We start from the raw sequence: 18,980 nt of genomic DNA, 5'->3' as shown, positions 1-18,980 counted from the left end.
TTTTCATCTCTTTTCTTTCTTTTTCCTTTTCTAATCGACACAGTGCCTGTACATTTAAATACTTGCAACCGGGTGTGGACATCTTGTATAATAGCTGTATTGGTTCTAATGGCCTGTAACAGAAGTGAGTGATTGAGACCCAGGAAGAACGTACTAAAAATGAAACCCCATATTTGATGTTTTCTCTATAACAAAAAAATAGCCTAATTATTTAATTAAGAACAATGGTCAGTTATTATATAACTGAAAAAATGTTGGATAAAATTTAATATATATATGTGTGTGTATATATATATGGCACTTGAAGCTTTTGAATTCTTTTTCCACTAAACCTGAATTTTCAATCTCTGCTTTAGTTGTTTTGGCTCTTTGTTCACATGAACTTTCTTTCACAAACAACCAGTATTCTGAGGTATTTTGCTGACCAGATCAAATACTTTGAGATGAGTGACATCAAAAGGCTTTAGATAAATAGGCTTCTGAAATAGCAAGATTACAAGCATATGCTGATATCATGACAGAATATTTTTGAATATAAGTTTTGTCTTTTTTTTAGGTTTTGTATTTTTTTTTAATGAGGGTAGAAATTTAGAAATGAAGTGCCCCCAAATCCTCATGCTCCCTGGCTGACAGGTCCTCCACTTCAGCATTCCTCCCCTGGATCTTTCAGGTTCCTTACTTCTGGTAAGGATGTGGTAGGATGGGACATCCCTGGTGGCCCAGTGGTTAAGGATCTGCTTCCTAATACAAGGGACATGGATTCGATTCCTTGTCCAGGAACTAGGATCCCACATGCCCTGGAGAAAGTCCAAGTGCCATAGCTAAGACCCAACACAGCCAAATAAATAAATAAATATTTTTTTTAAGTGGTAGGACACATTCATTTACACTGAAGGAAGCTTTGTTTTGTTTTTAGGTCCTAGGCCTTTATATAAGAACAAAATGATGAGTGATATGGGGATTAAAGTCAGGAGCATCATCCTTCTTCACCTTCCCTCCAACCAGTTTCTCCAAACTCCCTGTCCCCACACCCTTGTGTTCCCAATTCCTTTCTTAGTGAATGAAGAACTTAATCCCAAAGCCCTGGTACAAACCCCAGGGTTCTCTCCTTAGGTCTCCCTTCCTCTCCCCCCACACCCTATTCCTGGGGAGAGCAGGCACCTTGGTTTGAATGCACAGGAGAGCTTGCAGCGGTGACAGACACTGAGGGAAAGGCCTCACCCTCGGGGACTGGGATGTAGGGGTACAGCGTAGTGACATGAGGGCCCCGATAGCCTGGGGTACCAAAATGGGGCCCTGGTGTCAGAGGAACAGGTGCAGCTCCCCCTGAGAAGGCAGACCCAGCAGTATCAAAGTCCTCTGGTTGGAAATAGTCGCTGCTTAATCGTTTGCCCTTCTGGCAATGGTTGCAGAATGGCACCGGAACCACGTCCTTCTGTAGCCCAGGCTGCTGGGCGAAGTGGCTGATGTGCTGCCGAGTGGGCTTCGGGCACTGCAGGAACAGGCTCTCCAGGTTGCCTCTCACTCAGTTCTCCATACTCGTCCACTTTCTCTTCTGGGCCTGCACTAGGGCCTCTGCCTTGCATATCTCCTGCAGATTTCGTTGTTGTCAGTTTCCTCCACCCACTTCTGCAGCAGAGGCCACAGCTTACACCTGTTCTTTGAAACTGAGTTGCAAAGCCTCAAATTGACAGGTGGTCCTTTGGCTGAACACCTTTCCAAAGAGTGAGCCCAGGTGAGCCCCACATTGGTCTGGGTATATCCCAGGGTGATCCTCTTCTGCTTTAGGAGTTTGGCAAGTTGTTCCAGGTCTTTCTGAAGAGCTTTGATGTCCTGGGACTCCTCAGGGTCCGCTCCAGTTTCTCCTTGCCCAGCTTCATGGTGCCTGGGTGGGGCGGTGCAGTGGTCCGGGGAGGCCCCCTCGGTGTTGCTCTCCACCCTGGTTCCTGCCTCGCCCTCGGGCTGAGGCACCCTCCAGGACACCTCAGGGCACCGGCCCCACTCTAACCTGCTGTGCAGAGCAGGCCATCCCTCTGCACAAGTCATAGAGTGAGGGCACAGGGGAAGCCCCCACACCTCGCGCTGGGCACAAGCTCCAGCCAGATTCCTGACCCACCCGGAGGCCCTTGGAAGCTCATCCAGGTCCCAGGATCAACCCAGCCTGGCTGTGGCCCTCCCTGCTGATGGCCTGCACCGCCCAGCAGGGGAGAGAAGGCCTGAAGGAAGTTTTAAAGATCCATTAGTGCACTAATAAAAAATCTTTCTTCGGGAAACAACTATGAAGGTACTTTTTATGTCTTCTTTGTGATTAGGGGTGAGAGAAAGGAAGAAACATATGTTTTTGTACATATATATTTAAGTTTGTACTTAAAAACTACCCCCTGAGTTCTTGATTATCTCAAGGTGAAGACAGTGTTAAATTACTTGTGGTGATGGCCTGTCAGATTGAATATATAGCAGAAGGACAAGGCAAAGGGTAAAATGGATTCAATGCAGACTGAGCTGTGGGGTTTGAGACTGCCCTACAGGAGCAGACAAGGGAGGTGAGGATGGTGTCCTGCCTTAATAAAACCCCACCTGTAGAACGTGGATGGCTTTCTTTTGACTCCAAACTGGAGTCTCTCTTCTCTGTGGTGATTGGCATGTAGGGACTGGTACTCCTATGAACACACATGAAGGAAACAGGCATCTTAAAAGATGAGGATTTATGTTCTCAGAATAAACATCGGGAAGTATCAAGTTCACCCCCCTGGAAACTACAAGGGTCTGTTGTTATATGATAGGACCTGGGTTTACTCAGAACTCACAGGACATGTAAGGTTTTAAAACAGACGTAGTTGGTCAGAAAATGGTAGCAATTTACACCAAAGGGACTAGAAGGGAGGATGGAATCAGATAAACTCTTTAAAGCATTAGAGATTTTTGAGTCTACAGTTGCCCTGACTAATTTGGTAGCCACAGTGGCTATTGAGCATTTGAACTGTGGCTGATCTGATTTGAGATGTGCTGTAAATGTAAGATGCAAAATGTCTTCAAGAAAATAGGTTCTGAAGACTTAGTTATGAAAAAGAACGTAAAATGTCTTGTTAATAAAGGTTTCATACTGCTTATATGTGAAAATAATAATATTGTGGAAATGTGGGACTAAATAACATACTGAGTTAATTTCACCTGTTTCTTTTATGTTTTTTCTAATATGACTATCAGAAAATTTTAAATTATTTATGCAAGAAAATTTTATATTACTCACATTTACAATATACATTATCTTTCTATAGGGTAGGACTGCTCACAGGAGCAAGCCCTCTGTATTTGAATGTGGGTAGATATAAGAAGGATGCTCATGTTAAGAATTTTAAAACCTGTGTTTCTAAAATAAATTCTGTAAAATGGTGTAACAACATAGCTTATTATGACGTGGAATTGGCTATGCCATAGGTTGAGTAGCTTATCCCATGCCTTAATAACACTATTCAGTAAGATCCCATGTATGTATTGGCTTGGAATAGAAGTGTCCTATACCTACCAAAATGAAAAGAGAAGGAATGGATATAACGAAACTGTTAACACTGGGGAATAGAAGCCATTCATTCAATACATAAAAGTACTTTTCTGCAACTCCCACAATTAGAGAAATTTCAGAAACAATTAAAGGATTTGGAAGTCCCTGATGATGATTCACTCTGAGAAAGTCTATTGTCTTAAAGAAACCTCCAAGAGAGTCAAAGAAGCATATGCTTTAATGGGATGTTTGCTATTTGAGGACTGTGTTCTAGGTAATTTCCAACATGCTGAGCATTTCCTTCATTTTTCTCCAGAGGAGTCCTGCATGAATTGGGTCTTCAAAGAGAAAATTTTTTATTTCCACATGAAGTCAGTCAATGTCCCCTCCACGTTAACCCATCCTTCAAGGAAAGACACCTTCTTAGAAGACTGTTCTACCACATTGCTCATCACTCCCGAGATGTTTTTCAGTCCCAGTGTAATTATCTCCATGATGGAGGAGGCTCCAGATGCATTTATTTGCCCCTCTCTGCGACTGGAAAATGTATTCCATACTCAGTTAAAGTCAGTAATTAAAACGACCTAATCTGCATTCACTTTGTAACCAGCGGCTGAAACTCCCTCTCTGTCAACCCCAGAGGTGGGAGGGCTGCTGCATTTAAACCCACACTGAAGATCTCTGATTGGCTGGTGCACAGTTAGAACAGGTGAAATAATCTAATCTGGAATATTGCTCTCCTCACCTTTTTTTAATAAAGATTTGCCTCACCACAGACCTTAATATAACAGCAGTAAAGGCAAGAGAGGAAATTGGAAACACGGCCAGGAGTGTGCCTTATGGTTCATAACAGCCCCAAATTGTAACTGTTTATTAAAACTAACACCCTTTTGTGAGTGAGGGTGTGGATCAAAATATCCAGTGGTTTCTCTTCTTCAATATTCCCTTTTTTTATAGCACTGAGTTTAAGTTTCAGTTTTAGAGTTTCATTAAGTTTTTTAAATTGTTTCTGACTGAAACATTGACTTTAAAAGGCAACTTGTCCGTAATTTGTCCCTGTTCCTTACTTCCATTATTTATTTCAATCCGTAGGAGATGTCTATGGATGGATGACCTCTTGGGCCACTGGGACAAGAAAGAGTTAAGGCAGGTGAAGGACCAGAGGAGTCAGAAGTCCAGAGAACTGCCTCACAAAATACAATTAAGGGCCTTTCCCAGGCCCACGGTGCTCTGGTGCTGCCAGAGGTAAGGAGGCCGAGCACAATGTTCTCCTTGTCCACACACCTCCCTTTTGTTTCAGCAGCATTTTGCCTCCCACACATGCAAAAGTTTGAATTTCCTGTTGGCTCTGAGGTGAGATTTATAACATTTATTAAGGTTACTATTCATTGTGAATTTACTGGGCAATAAGCCTAAGAGCTTTTAGGGGTTTAATTGCCTATGTTTACGGGGGTTGCAAAGCTCCCCACAGAGTCACTGTCAGCCAGGTTGGCCAAATGTGGACTTCTTGGAGTGCCTGGGGCACATGTCCTAGTCCAAGGGGAAGGTCAGGGAGAGCTGAAGGGCTCAGAGGAGACAAAGCCCTCAGGGCACGAGATTGGTTTTTCTGCTCTGGCTGTTTTGGTCCACTTCCCGCTGGCTCATCTACCTCATTCTGGCCAAGTCTGAAGACACATTTGAATGTTCCGTTCTCTCCAGGAAGAAAGAGAAATAATTTGAAATAATTGCATAAGGGAAGGAGAGAGGGAAAGAAGGGCTGGCGGTGCAAGTGAACACACATTGCAAACGTAATATGGGCTACATAAGCCGTCTCATGTGTATTGTCACGCTTAGTCTTCACAGCAGCCCTGTAAGGCCGGACTCCCACTCCCACTTTACGAATGAGGAAATTGAGGCTTAGAGAATGAAATCACTTGCAGAAATGAAGACAGCTAGTGAATGGAAGAACCAGGATTTCGACTCCATTTTTCTGTGGCTCCCCAGTCCCGGTTGGGAGCTCCACATTTCGTTCACTCTTGTTTAGCCCTTAGTTGCCGCTCATTTAACCTAAGCAATTGGTTCAGGTGTGTCATCAGGACATTTGAAAGTACAAGGTTAAACTTACTTTTAAGATGTTGGGTTTGTTTTATTGCAGAAAGGTAGCTTTTTTGCAACAGCTTTAACCTTTGATCTCACCAAACCGTTGTAGAATGGAATGAATGCATAAGAGTGGAGTAAAGTCAACTGAGCAATGCTATGGGCCAGGCAGGACAAAGGGACTGTAAAGGGTCTGTCAGTCTCCGAGAGGGAGAGCTCCTGAGGCAGTTTACTAATTTGATAAAAGAGTGGGGAAAAGTTCTGGTTCATTTCATCCATTCATTTATTCAACAACTATTTGGTATGCACTTACTGTGTGCTAAGCACTGCATTAGGCATGAGGGATGCTAGATACTTCAGCACTCTGCCTGCTCCCTTCCTGCTGTGCAGAGGCCACAGGATGCTGCTCACGCCCTGTCTCTTAAAGGCTCTTTCAAATCTACCCAAGTTCTGTCACAGTGACAAATTTCTCAGGTTTCTTAAACAGATGGTTTAACAAAGGGAAGAAACAAAGTAAAAGAAGTAAAAGAGTTGATGAGCAGACAGTGTACTCTTTATGTGAAAAAAATAAACAAACATATATACATATACATACATTTGTATATAGGCTTAGCGCTGGGCTTCCCAGGCTGCACGGGTGGTAAAAGAATCTGCCTGCCAATGCACGAGACCCCAGAGATGTGGATTTGATCCCTGGGTCAGGAAGATCCCCTGGAGTAGGAAACGGCAACCCACTCCAGAATTCTTGCCTGGAGAATGCCATGAACAGAGGAGCCTGGCAGACTATAATCCATGGGGTTGCAAAGAGTCAGACACGACTGAGTGATCACACACTTACATAGTGCACTCTTCATATCTTCACATGACATAAATAAATTAGTCATATATATATACACACACATACATAAAGATGCATGTGTTCACATCTGTGTGTGTAAAACTAGCCTGATGTACAGTCCAAGATGCCATTACAAATTTGACTGGTCTTGTAACAGGCAGAAAACCTACCGGCACAGAGGACTAAGCGGTGGAGCCATCACTGTTGGAAATGTATTGTTCAGGACATTTGTTAACTTATTGATGCGGCAGTAGAAGTTGAATCAGATTCAGTTATTCAGTTGAAGAATAAATTGGAATATTTCGGTGCATTTCTTTAAAAAAAAAAAGCCACTTTAAGCTTATGTATTAAAATGACAAAGTCTTAAATAGGGGTCTCTTTTTCTAAACAAAAGATATGCAAATTGCAATTCAAGATTTATATTATGATAAAAACTGAAATACAAAAGAGTCATTATCCTGCAAAATGTAAAAGTACATTGCTTCATGAGTCTATAATGATATAATGGGATATTGATGTAATAAAAGGTGTCAGAAAGGAGACAATGACCTTAAAATTTTAAGTCAGAAACATTAGAATTGAACAGTAAGTATCTACCCACCTAACTATCCATCTATCTATTGCATATTTTAGAAATTTGAGGTGAGGAACAGTATATTTTTATCTGCTGGCGGTGTAGCCATAATAAGGGGTTTGGGGTTAGAGAATGGGAATTATTTTTCACATAACCATTCCAACTCTGAAACTGGATAAAGATTTTACCTTGAATATTAGATTAATAGGACTATCTTTCCTAAAAATCAGTGGTGTGTTATGAGGCTTGGAAATCATTCCTGGCCTAGCCACAGGACAGCAAATGTCAGGGACGCCAGTTCTCCCTGCCTAAGTATGAAAGACTCGCTCATGGTGAGTTTGCAAGGACTCTTAGTTTTTAAGATGATGGGAGCAATTTACAGTTAATCATTGTGTGTCACTGAAAAAGGATGGATCAACTTAAAGACACTGCAATAGAACACAAAAGATTTACTCTATCAAATCACAGGGAAATTGTAGGAAACTATTTATACTTGAAGTTATTCTACTGGCTTATTTTAAAAAGGGGAAGCATGTGTGTGTCTCTGTGTGTGTGTGTGTGTGTGTTTCAGGGGAGACACACTTAAAGTAATCAAGTGATACACCACATGTGAAGCAGACGCACAGGCTTGTTCCCACTACTAAACAGAGCAGAAGGCCTGGTTTAGCTTTATTTGGCAGGAATTTATATACTTGCTTCACTATTTGATCTTAACTTAAACAAAGGATGTTGGTCTCAGCCACCACTGATTTCAGGGTAACAGCCCTCTTTCTGAAAGGCACCGGAATTGTGACACTTCGAAATCAGATGGTTGCACAGTATGGAAGTTTCTTAAATGTTTATTTATTGTAGTGAGCCAAACCCTCCTTTTCTTGTTTCGGAGTGTGCGATCAATTGCACTGAAAGCTGTAGGCAGAAGGATCTTACTTTCATACAATTGTCAGAACCTTGGCGAGGCCATGCAGAACAAACCCAAACAAACCAGGGACTCTAAATGAGGCCTAAGACCCTACTCTGAGCCCAAACTCCTGATAATTTTCCAGTTCAGAAAGTTGCTGAGGGTCCTCTGTCAGGGTGAGCTCATGGTTTATGATTTCAGAGCCTGTGCAACGCTCCCTTCTATTTCATCTTGACTTAATGTCATTAGTCTTCCTTCACAGAAACCTGAGCGCTCATTTTCTAATCTATCTAGATGATACGCTGACAGCATTTTCCCTGATCGAGACTTTACCATTTATGTCTCTGCCTCTGTTAATCATTTGCAGAAATGAGATTTATAGTAAAAAGGATTAAATCAATTCTGACTACCTCCCAATTCTTAGGTTTTCGGGGATTTTTGATGAACACAGAAACCATGGCCCCTCAGAGATGCTTTCCTAAGAAGATCTTTCTTAGCTCTGTGAGGTGGCCTTTCAGCGTCTCCGAGTCTCTGTGGATCATAGCGGGTCCACTTCTCCATGTTTCGTTTGGCAACCACGCCTCAGAGGCTACCCTCGGAGCAACTCAAGCTGCTTTTGATTGGAATCGATGAGCGAGCCATCCATTCTCTTCTCCTTCACTCCCCATCTTTCCTTCATTCTCTTCTTCCCAGTCCGAAGATGAGCACCCTTAGGAAAGGTATCAACCAACTTCGATTAAGTGTTTGTCTTTGGAGTTTCTCATCATGGGGTATATTGTGCCATTTTTAGCGGGCAGGGACTGAAGAGAAAAATTGCACTAATCGAAACTAAATCATAGTTTATTTTGTTCCTTTCTAATTTCTCTAATCTCTCACTGACTTGAAATTGCTTCCATGTGTCAGGACTTGTGCAAGGCCGGGGACTTTCACGAACATGCAGTCTTCCTTCCGTATTCGCAGGGGCCAGGTTCCAGGACTCCCGTGGATACCAAATCTGCCGTAGTTGAAGTCCCTTATACGAATATAAAATGACGTAGCATTTCCGTATAGCCCACACACACCCTCTTATTTACTTTAAATCATCTCTACATACCTAATACAGTGTAAATGCTATGTTCGTAGTTACCAGCACAGCAAATTCAGGTTTTGTTACTGAGAACTTTCTGGAATGTTTCTCCCATATATTTTCAGCTGTTTGAATCCACAGATGAAGAACCCGTACTCAAGTGGGTAGTTGTTCCCTTCTCCAGGGCATCTTCCCAACCCAGGGATCAAACCCAGGTCTCCCACATTTCAGGTGGATTCTTTACCCCCTGAGCCACCAGGGAAGCCCTATAAAAGGTCAAGTCAACTGTAATCATTTTCTTTCTTTCTCCTTCTCCCTTTGTTCCTTCCTTCCCTTGGTGGTTTTTTTTTTTTTCTTTTTTCCAAATTTACTCTTATTATTTTGCTTAGTTGCCTTGGATTTCTTCCTCTGATCCTCATGGTGAATACAGGGATAGCATTTCCTGAGTTTTTTCCTTCATTCTGTAAATCCTGTTTATCCCACGAGCTGTGCTATCCAGCAAGGACAGTGATCATATTGACATATCCTTGGCCATGTGTCTAGACCAGAGTCAATGCCTTTAAATTCACTGAACCACGTACTCACCAAAAGTCATTCTAAATCATCTGCTCTATGTCATTCCATTTGCTGTCTACTGCAGTCTAGAAAATATCTGGACCATAGTATTCTCTGTTTGATTTCCTCTGTCTGGCCCTGTGTTCATCCCCTTGGTCTAGGTAGACATGTTGGCTTCTCTGGCTTTTACCTTTATTACTAGATAGATTCTAGGTCCTTCAACACAAAATGCAGATCTTTCAGACTCTCCCCTTTTGGGGCCACTCTTGGAAATGATTTGATACTAGAGATATAGTTAAGCTATACACCTAGAATCTTTTTACAGTACCGTCTTACTTGGTTGGTATAGGGCTTGCTGCAGCCCCTGGGTTTAAGAGGGTAAAGGTGAGTAACGTGTTACACATTTTGGCCTCAATTTGGAGTGTCTTTTTTCACTATGGTGAACTGGCTCATGTCTGTATATTTTAAAGTCATTGTGTCATTTCATTTCCCCCCTGGGGGTTAAATATTTGTATGTGTAGGATTTGTATCTTATACACACAAAGATTTGATTGTCCAAGATCCTAGCAGTGGTTGCGTACACTGCGTCTTCACAGGGATTAGACTTGGAGGTGGTAGAAGCACCCTACAATTTTTGGACTGAGATAGTATGGAGGCCTGCACACTATAGCCACAGACTAGGAAAGAACCAGAAAGTTCACCCATACTAGAAAGGTAAACTTTTGGCGATTCCTCAAGATGTGACAGGTTGAAAAGGAATATCAGAAGTAGGAACCAGGGTACCTCACTTTTTTGTTAGTTTGACATAAAGGATTTAGCAAGTACGAATAGAATAAGAAGCACTACTAACTCTGGTTTCAAGGATTCGTTGAGCCACATTGTGTGGGGTGCTCACCGCCATCAGTATTCACAACAACACCTCCCATAAACACCACATTCTGCTGAAGATGCAAATTCTTATAAAATACAGTTCTTCCTTTCCAAGAGCTTATGATGCGTCTAAAAGAGACCACTACAGGCTTAAATGATAGAAACCACTATATAAGACTTGTTTGGACTATATTACGCTGAGGGTGCTCCAAAGACAGTACAGTAACTGAAACTGAGATGAAGGAGAACCTTGCTTAAAGATGTGGCCTACCTCACTGGTGTGTACCTGAGCAGTCTAAAGGGACTAATGATACTGGACTGTCACTATCTTAAAATTCTTAGCAATTAAATCTTGGAATGTGTTCTGTAGGTGACACTCTAAGGTAGAATGGAGCAGGCACATGAACAGGGAATATACATATACAATATGCATGTCTGTCTGTCCTTGCTGCCCCATTCACACTTGGAATTCACAATGCCCCAGATGTGTGTACAATTCTGTTGGACCTACAATATGAGGGAGTTACTGTGGAAGACTCAAAGCAAGTACAAGGTCAAAATGCTATATCCATGACTATAAGCAAAGGAGGAGGGGATGCTGATATGTCCCGGTTGCTAGGTTTTTCATTCCACCAGAAGTTGCTTCAAACATAGAACACATAAAGAAGGCATGGTGTTCTAAGAAGTGCAAACAATCAAAGAATCATATCATATCCTTCTTACTCATGTTACATCCATGTGTTAGCCAATCACTTAAGCTGAAAATGATGACACAGAAGAAAAGGAAGTGCTAGGGCAATCCAGAGTCCTTGTTTTCCCCTCTTCCTTACATCAGTCAATTGAAAGCACCATGTTGGTGAATGTGTATGTATAAATAAATGTGATAAAGACAGTTGAGTTAGCTTTGTGTACCATTTCCACTCTTTGGTAGCAAAATACATATGCATGTACAAACTATGAAATAAAACTTATGCAATTTCAGTAATTCTGCACATAATATAAATACTTTTGTATTTACATTTAAAACTGGCATTGCCAATATAAAGATGAACAGTAAATAAAATTCATGCTAATAATTAAAAATCTTTATTTTTGTCTACTTAGAATTACATTAATAGAAAATTTAAAATATGACAATTCAAAGGAGATACCACAGAAGAAATAAAAGTTTATACTTCTTCCTGTTTTTGAACAAAGGCCTCCATATTTTCACTTTTTGCTTGGTACGACAGACTATACATGCCCTGCCTGAGGGTCTTGATTGAAAGATGAAACTTGGGAAAGCAAAAAGCTTCTATTGGAAGGGCTACTTTTATGCCCTAAAATTGTTTTATCTGATTTGGTCCATGAATACCATAAGGAAAGTATGAACACTCAAAAATATTTGATCTATTGATTCAAAGCTTAGAAAATTAAACCCACCCAAAATACTTTTTCATTTTAAATTTTCTCTTCTGGTTACTCTATGCTCTTTAAATTTTTTTATACATTCAATCCTTAAATCTTCATCTGTAACAGACTTAGAGTAAGGTATAGGGCAAGTCAACTTAGGTTCTTCTCAAAATGTTAAATCATTACCCATGACCTTAGTTGTCTCCAAAATTACATTTAAACTCCTGATTTTTCTTTGTAAGTTCTTTATAAACATTTATTTTAATTTCCATTCATTTCTATTCACTGACTGTCCATGCCCCTGGGTTGCTGTGGGTTCTCAGTTCCAACCCAGCAACCATCTCAATAGCTCCTTTATGGAACGTGCCTCTTCTACCTCTAAGTCACATATACCACCCTTTCTACCTAGAACAATCTCAGTGAGCCATCTGATTACTTCTATTTCTCCCTTCTCTCAATGCAAAAAAAAAAAAAAAAAAGGAGATTTCTCAGTCTCACTCCACCTCAGCTCCCCTACAGATCCACCAAAAGAGACGAAGAAGTACTTTATAACTATAAAACACTATACACACACAGAGCATGGCTATTAACGTTTTAATTATGTTGAGAACAGTTAATACTTCTTTAAGGCTTACTATAGCCAGGCAGTGTTCTAAACCTTTGTGTGTATTAATGCATTTATATTCTCACAACAACACAGAAAGTTTAAGTAACTTGTTAAACAGCTGATAAGTGGTGGCGGTGGGATTCCACCCCAGAAATCCCCCATTTACCTTCCTAAGGAAAGATGTGGAAATTCTCAGGAGACCGTACCTTAGTGTGCCATCACACTGATCAATTAGCATGTACTTAAGAAGACTCTGCTTCTACATGCCCAAGAGAAAAGGAGAGCAGAACACCCAAATTTTTATATTGACGATTGCTTGCCAGAAAAATCCACTCGCTGTTTGCCTCTATGTTTCTGTCTGGTTCAGCTTTGTTTTTTAATTCTGAAGCACAGACCTTCTCTGGGAAGTTAGATTTGGCTTTGATATTTCCACCCGAGACTGGAGTTTGGAGAGTGTGCTCTCTCCCACAGATGCTTACTTGAGCTGTGTGACCACCAGCCTAGGAGACTCCACTGCAATCTGCTTGGAACTTCCTACAGGACCACCCAGAAGCTGCAGCTGGTGCTGAGTACCACAGTGGCTGCCTGTTTACATGAGAATGTGAGTTGAAGGAAGTGGACAGTACCTGCTTTCTGCTGTCAGCCAAGAACTTGATTCCCATGGAATGATTTGATGTGTAATCTAGAAATATTCAAAAGTTTTAAGCCCCAACTATTTTCCAGACATGGGGAAAAAACTGGGGCAAAGGGGAGTTTCTCTCTGGATGCTGGCAGCTTCTCTCTGGTCCGGCAGAACCAGCTGTACGTCTGGGACCATGGGTCGGACAGACTCCAAATATGCTGATCCTCAGATAGACCACGTTGAAAGAGCCATTTTCTCATACAAAGACTTTCCATTGAATCATGTCCTATGCACTATCTCTGGCTTCTCAGAGAGGAACAACACTGAACTTGTAAAGAAAACAAAAAGTGTCCTTAAAATCCTGGCCCATATCTTTTGCGGATAGCCAAGTTCATGCCTAGCTGCCCCAGGAGGGCATTTGGCAACAGTCGCAGAAGAAAGCTTTTCTGTCCTGATGAATAACAGTGTCCGGAAGAGCTGTCTTGCAGGGTGAGGGGTGCCTGTGGAAGGAAGGCAGAGTTTTATAGAGCTGTTAGCGATGCCTTTATAGCACACTTTAGGTAGCGGATTTTTCGCTGAACAGGTTATATTACTTCTGTGTTTTTGTAAATCAAACTCTTTTTTACAATTTTGTTTTGGAGCACTTCAGAGGGCTCGCAAATTAAAGAATTTCTAACATCTATTTCCACAGTAAATTCAGATTTTCAGAGATCAAGTTGCCTTAAATTGAGGGGGACCTGTATCAACAACTTGGTTCCTTTAGTTTTGCCCTTTCACCAGGGCCATGTCAAACCGTCTGGACTCCATGAGGCTAACATGCCCTGGGAAGGAGAAAGAAGCAAGCAAGCCACCTGGAGAAAAATGTTGCAAGTCGATGAGATCTCTCCTCTGTTGAAGGCATAAAGTGTATTCTTTGGGGTTGAGCCTTGAGAAGAAAAACACATTCAGATTTATTGAACTGGTACTATGCACCAGGCATTTAATTGCACAATAGCCCCATGAGGGTAGAAGATAATGAGATAAAACTTAATAAGCACCTACTAGCCAATGGGCACGAAGCTAGTAACTGCATTTTTAAATGTATTGTTTCATTTAGTCGTTATAATTAGGGTTGCCATAGTTAGCAAATTAAAATCTAGTTAACATCTAGTTACATTTGAATTTCAGATAAGTAACACATTCTTTGCAGTATAAATGTCTCATACAGTATTGGGGATATACTTATACTTAAAAATGTTTTCTACTTGAAATTCATATTTAAAGTGGGGGGGCGGGGGGGGGTGTTGTATTTTATCTAGAGAAGGAAATGGCAACCTACTCCATTATTCTTGCCTGGGAAATAACAGGGACAAAGGAGCCTGGCAGGCTACAGTCCATGGGATCGCAAAGAGTAGGATACAACTTAGTGATTAAACCATTACCACCACCTGTATTTTATCTGGCAATGCTATTTGGAAGAATCCTAAGAAGAAATGATTATCATTCTCATTTTACAATTGAGGAAACTAAGACTCAGAGACATTTTTAAAAAATTGCCCACAATAATAAGTAAAGGTAGAGGAGTTGGGATAACTGTTTCTGTTTGATTTTAAACCCTATACTGTCAGCAACTATGCCATACCGTCCCCTCATCTAGGCTAATAAATACAGTCAGTTTTATTCAGTCAAATAAGCCGCCTCAAGAGAAAGAACTCTCTTCAATATTAAGTACTAGATATTTATTAATGATCTTCATAATCCAAAGCCTTGTGCTAGAGCTGGAGACAAGAAAAGATGTATACGAGGATACTTTAAGAACCAGGACCTGCTGTCATAGGAAAATATATTGTAGTGGAGAAGATGAATGAGAGATAAGGAGAGGGAGTTGAAGGACAGGGAGGTGAGGGAGAGGGGGAAATGCTAAATATATTTCTAGTCAATTTCAGGTGTTTTAAGCAGGAACATCAGTGTTGTAGTCAACTCCGCTTTAAAAATCCTGAGGTCCACTTTAGAGAGCCTTGGTGGTATGGAGGTGGGGTCCTGAGGAAAATGGATGGCCGTCCTTAGTGTCCCCAAGGAGCAAGATTCCTATAAGAGATTAGCAGCTGCCACTTTGTGCTGTCACCAATGCCCAAGTCCATGGCTCCAGGTTACAGAGACTTTCAGAGTTGATGGTGGCTTGGCTATCACATTGCCCACCTCACTGATACCAGGGTCACTCTAGCAAAGCTGCCCAGTGAAGGCTACCCCTTCCTCCCTCAGCACTTTATGTGAAACCTGCCCATTCTGCCAACTTGTGTGAAGATGGCTGAAAGAGATGTGCTTAGGAAAGGCAGAATCCAAGAAAGCAAGTATTAGAAGCACAAAGAAATTAGAATCATCATAGGATAATATCTGAGTTCTTCCTCAAGCACTGTGTCGGATATTTTTAAAGTTTTATTCCTAAACATCACAAGAAAACAATAAGGTAGGAATTGCTCTCTCTTCCTTACGGATGAGAACACTGAGACTCAAAGATGGTGAGGGACATGCTGAAGGTCACACAGTAGGATGAAGAGCTATCTACTCTGAACCATGCTTTTTGTATAGCATCGAGTTCCCTCCTTAAAACAAAGAGAATGGGACCTTTTCCCCTGCAGGCAGGCAGGGAAATTCAACTAAACAGCAAGCAGAAAGAGATGATATTCAGGGCCTTGGTGAACAGAAATGGGGCTGAATCTAATACCATTCTCTCTTATCTCTAATTGAAGCTGAGGGTAGACATGCCTGTTTTTACAGCTAACATCAAAAATAGAAATCAACACGGTACAAATGAATATCTAATACTATAGCTTACAGTATGATTCTTTTTCCTATGTCATTTTACAAAATAGAAAAGATTTGGGAAGAAAAACTTAGACACAGAAAAGGCTTATGTCTTGATAGTAAGGACTGTTTTAAAGTTGAAGTTCTGGTTTTGATAAGAAAAAGCTTTTAAGAGTGCTTTTTATACAGCATTGTATATCTGTATTTATAGTCAATTCCTTCCTTCACTTTGCCTCTCTTGCGCTACAATGCTAACTTTCCCTTCATATTTTCCCAATGGTTAACATTCTGCTTCTGAAAATTATCCATTAAAATTTTATCAATTTTGTGTTTTGGTGAGACAGTATGAGGAAATGCCATTGTGAAATTAGATTTTTCTTTGACATCAGGCGCCCAGTCAGCAATCCAATCCCATGTGTTTCTATTGAGACATTAGGGTTTGATATAATTTTGGGCAGAAAACATTTTAAAAATGAAACAATTGAATTTTCTAGATGGTCTTGGGGACCACTTAGCTTAAGAGAATACACTTCCAAATCAAAAGCCTTTCAATCATTTTAAATATTATTTGGATGATATTTGCTCTGTGTGTAGTAGCAGTTTGAATTTGTATTGAATGTTTGACCGGCTCATGCACACATAGATGATGTATGAAATTATTATTTCATATTTTTCTAGTGTTTGCATTGCAAGTGACATCTGGCTGACAGGAACTTGGAGAAATGGGATACGAAGTGAATGCTGCAGTTACCACAAGCATCGTATTTATCAAAAGGTTTAAGGTTGGCCTGTCTTTGTTTAACATATGAAACTTGGAACATTGACTGGGAAGCTCTGTGTTTTTGTGTTGCCTGCATGTTTTAACTGAGCTGTTTAGGAAAAGAGCAGTCAAAGAATAAACACTAATTGTATTATTTGTTCTGCTCATGAAAGTAAATATTATACATTCTAATTTTAAGAAAACACACTTAAATTAGATTTGATATAATTTCCATACATTTTGCCTGTATTCAGAGAATTTACAGACTTCATGTTAGACAAACATGCATATTGAGCACTAGTCATCATTATTCAGAAAAGGCAATGTAGACGGGAAAAAAAACTCAACCGCATTTTTAGTTTTATTTTCTAATTTGTGAATGTGCAAAATTGAAGGAAGACGTGAAAACATGTAGTACAATGTTTGCAAGCTCTGACTGTTGAAATACACACATATAAACATACACATTTTCCTATTCTGCCTTTTCATGGAGGTCATGGTGCCAATTATGAATTTAGTCACGAGAAATAGCATCCATTCAACAAAAATTTATGAGCCCACTACTTTGGACTGTGTTCTAGTTGGGTACTGGAGAAATGCAGAGGAATCAGACAATTCCTGCCCTTAATGAACTCACCATCAGGTAACAGAAGAGGTAAGTATGGAAACCATTAAGTTCAATAGAGAGGTTTAGATGCCATAAGAAAAGAGTGGAAGCACTGACAAAGTTGGACAAAATGGTTACAGTGGTCCATCTACCAAAGGCAGATGGGGAAGCAGAAGATGCGTTATGGGGGCTACTGTGAAAGCCTTTCAGATGCAAAAATAAAACATGCTCATTTTTTGAAACTTGAAAATTTCGGCAAAGTAGAAAGATGACAAAAATCATCCTTGTTATTATTGTCTAAAGACAAATATTGCCAACTTGCTTCTAACCTTTCCCTCCATTCTTTTCTCAATATATTTAAATCTATTTTGGAAGCATTGTGATAGTACTGCAAAAATATTGCACATATTAAAAAAGAAATTAGATGCTGCATTCCCAAAACCCCAACATCACTGTTGAATGCATTTCCATGTTATTTTAAGCTCTTCCTATATACGTGATTGTTTATGACTGAACAATACTCCAGTTGATACTTAATGTCATAAACGAGCCATTACTCTGCTAGGATTTTTGGTTTGTTTTCTAACTTCCTCAATGAGCAGTACGCTGATAACTTCTAAGGAAAATGAACTCACCTGAAGAGAAAGAAGTCTCCAATAGTGGGATCCCTGGTCCTAGAGTAAGGCATGCAAAAGGTCAGCAACATGTTTTCAGTATCTGTTAGAGTGCTAGGTACTTTACCTGCACGATGTTGTTTATTGCCACCAGAACCCTGACTCAAGCATGGCATAGGAGAAGTAAACTGGATTCACCTGGAGCTACATTCAAATCTATTTCCCAACTTTGTCTAGCTGTATGATTTCTAGAAAATCAGCTAATCTTTCTGATTTTCAGATTCCTCATTTATAAATTGGGGCAGTACTAGCATTCATTTATCTAACAAGAGCTTATTAAGCTCACAGGGGATTTAAGGTATCTTGCTAAGTATAGGGGATGTAAGAGGAGTACAATGTGTCTCATGTCTTGGAGGGCTGAGAGCCTAGTGGCAGTGCCACACATGGAAATAGACCTGACAGGTCCCAGGGGAACACAGAGGAGAAAAAAAAAATGCATCCTTTCTGGTAGAGCAACATTTGGTCTGGATCCTAAGTAGTGAGAAGTAAGTTTCAACTTGCCTTTCTTTGATGGTAGCATTCATCTTCAGCTCCCCAAGCAGTCACATGGCGGGTGTTGTGTATATTTGTTCTGGTCCCTGCCCTGAGGAAGCTTACCAGCTAGTATTAGTCCTAATGCCCAGAAGAACATGGCTTCTGTTTTATAGATAGACTTGAACACTGATTTATTTTAGAAGTGACTGTGTTGGTTTGGTAGTGATTGGTTTCTTTCAAAGTCCTTCTTTCTAAGATATGTGTCTGACCTTGTAAACAGAGGTTACTGTTGACCCATCAAGGGCCATCTTTTGACACAGTATTTTGAAAGCCTCGTTAATCTGACTAAAACTCCTACTAAAATATGTAGGTTTTACAAAAAGAAAATGATATTAAGCAATATGCAGACATACTCTGTAATCAGATTTGGACCTACATATATTAAGTCCCTCCCTGCTTAAAATTCCCAAATCTAAAATTAAAGCTAGAATACTCAGACCTAATGGCAAGTTTTCAAACATTCATAATCCAGCAATTTAAAATGCTTCAGATACCATTAAATTTGTCATTTGAACTAAAAAGATAATTTTAGAAAAACTTCTTCCTTCTCCTCTCAAAATTTTACTCAAAAGTGTATCTGAAGTTTTACCAAATATGGGGAAGTAAATATATTTGCAAATT

At 40.4% G+C, this 18,980-nt stretch overlaps 1 pseudogene; it reads right to left on the bottom strand.

Moving 5' to 3' along the window:
* Positions 1–1,138: 1,138 nt before the first annotated feature.
* LOC138434167 (POU domain, class 5, transcription factor 1-like) lies at positions 1,139–16,641 on the bottom strand (annotated as a pseudogene).
* Between the last annotated feature and the right edge of the window lie 2,339 nt (positions 16,642–18,980).

The sequence above is a fragment of the Ovis canadensis genome, chromosome 1 (assembly GCF_042477335.2).
Source record: "Ovis canadensis isolate MfBH-ARS-UI-01 breed Bighorn chromosome 1, ARS-UI_OviCan_v2, whole genome shotgun sequence".
Classification (NCBI taxonomy): domain Eukaryota; kingdom Metazoa; phylum Chordata; class Mammalia; order Artiodactyla; family Bovidae; genus Ovis; species Ovis canadensis.
The sequence above is the reverse complement of the archived record's forward strand: the minus strand, read 5'-3'. Positions and strand labels throughout refer to the sequence as shown.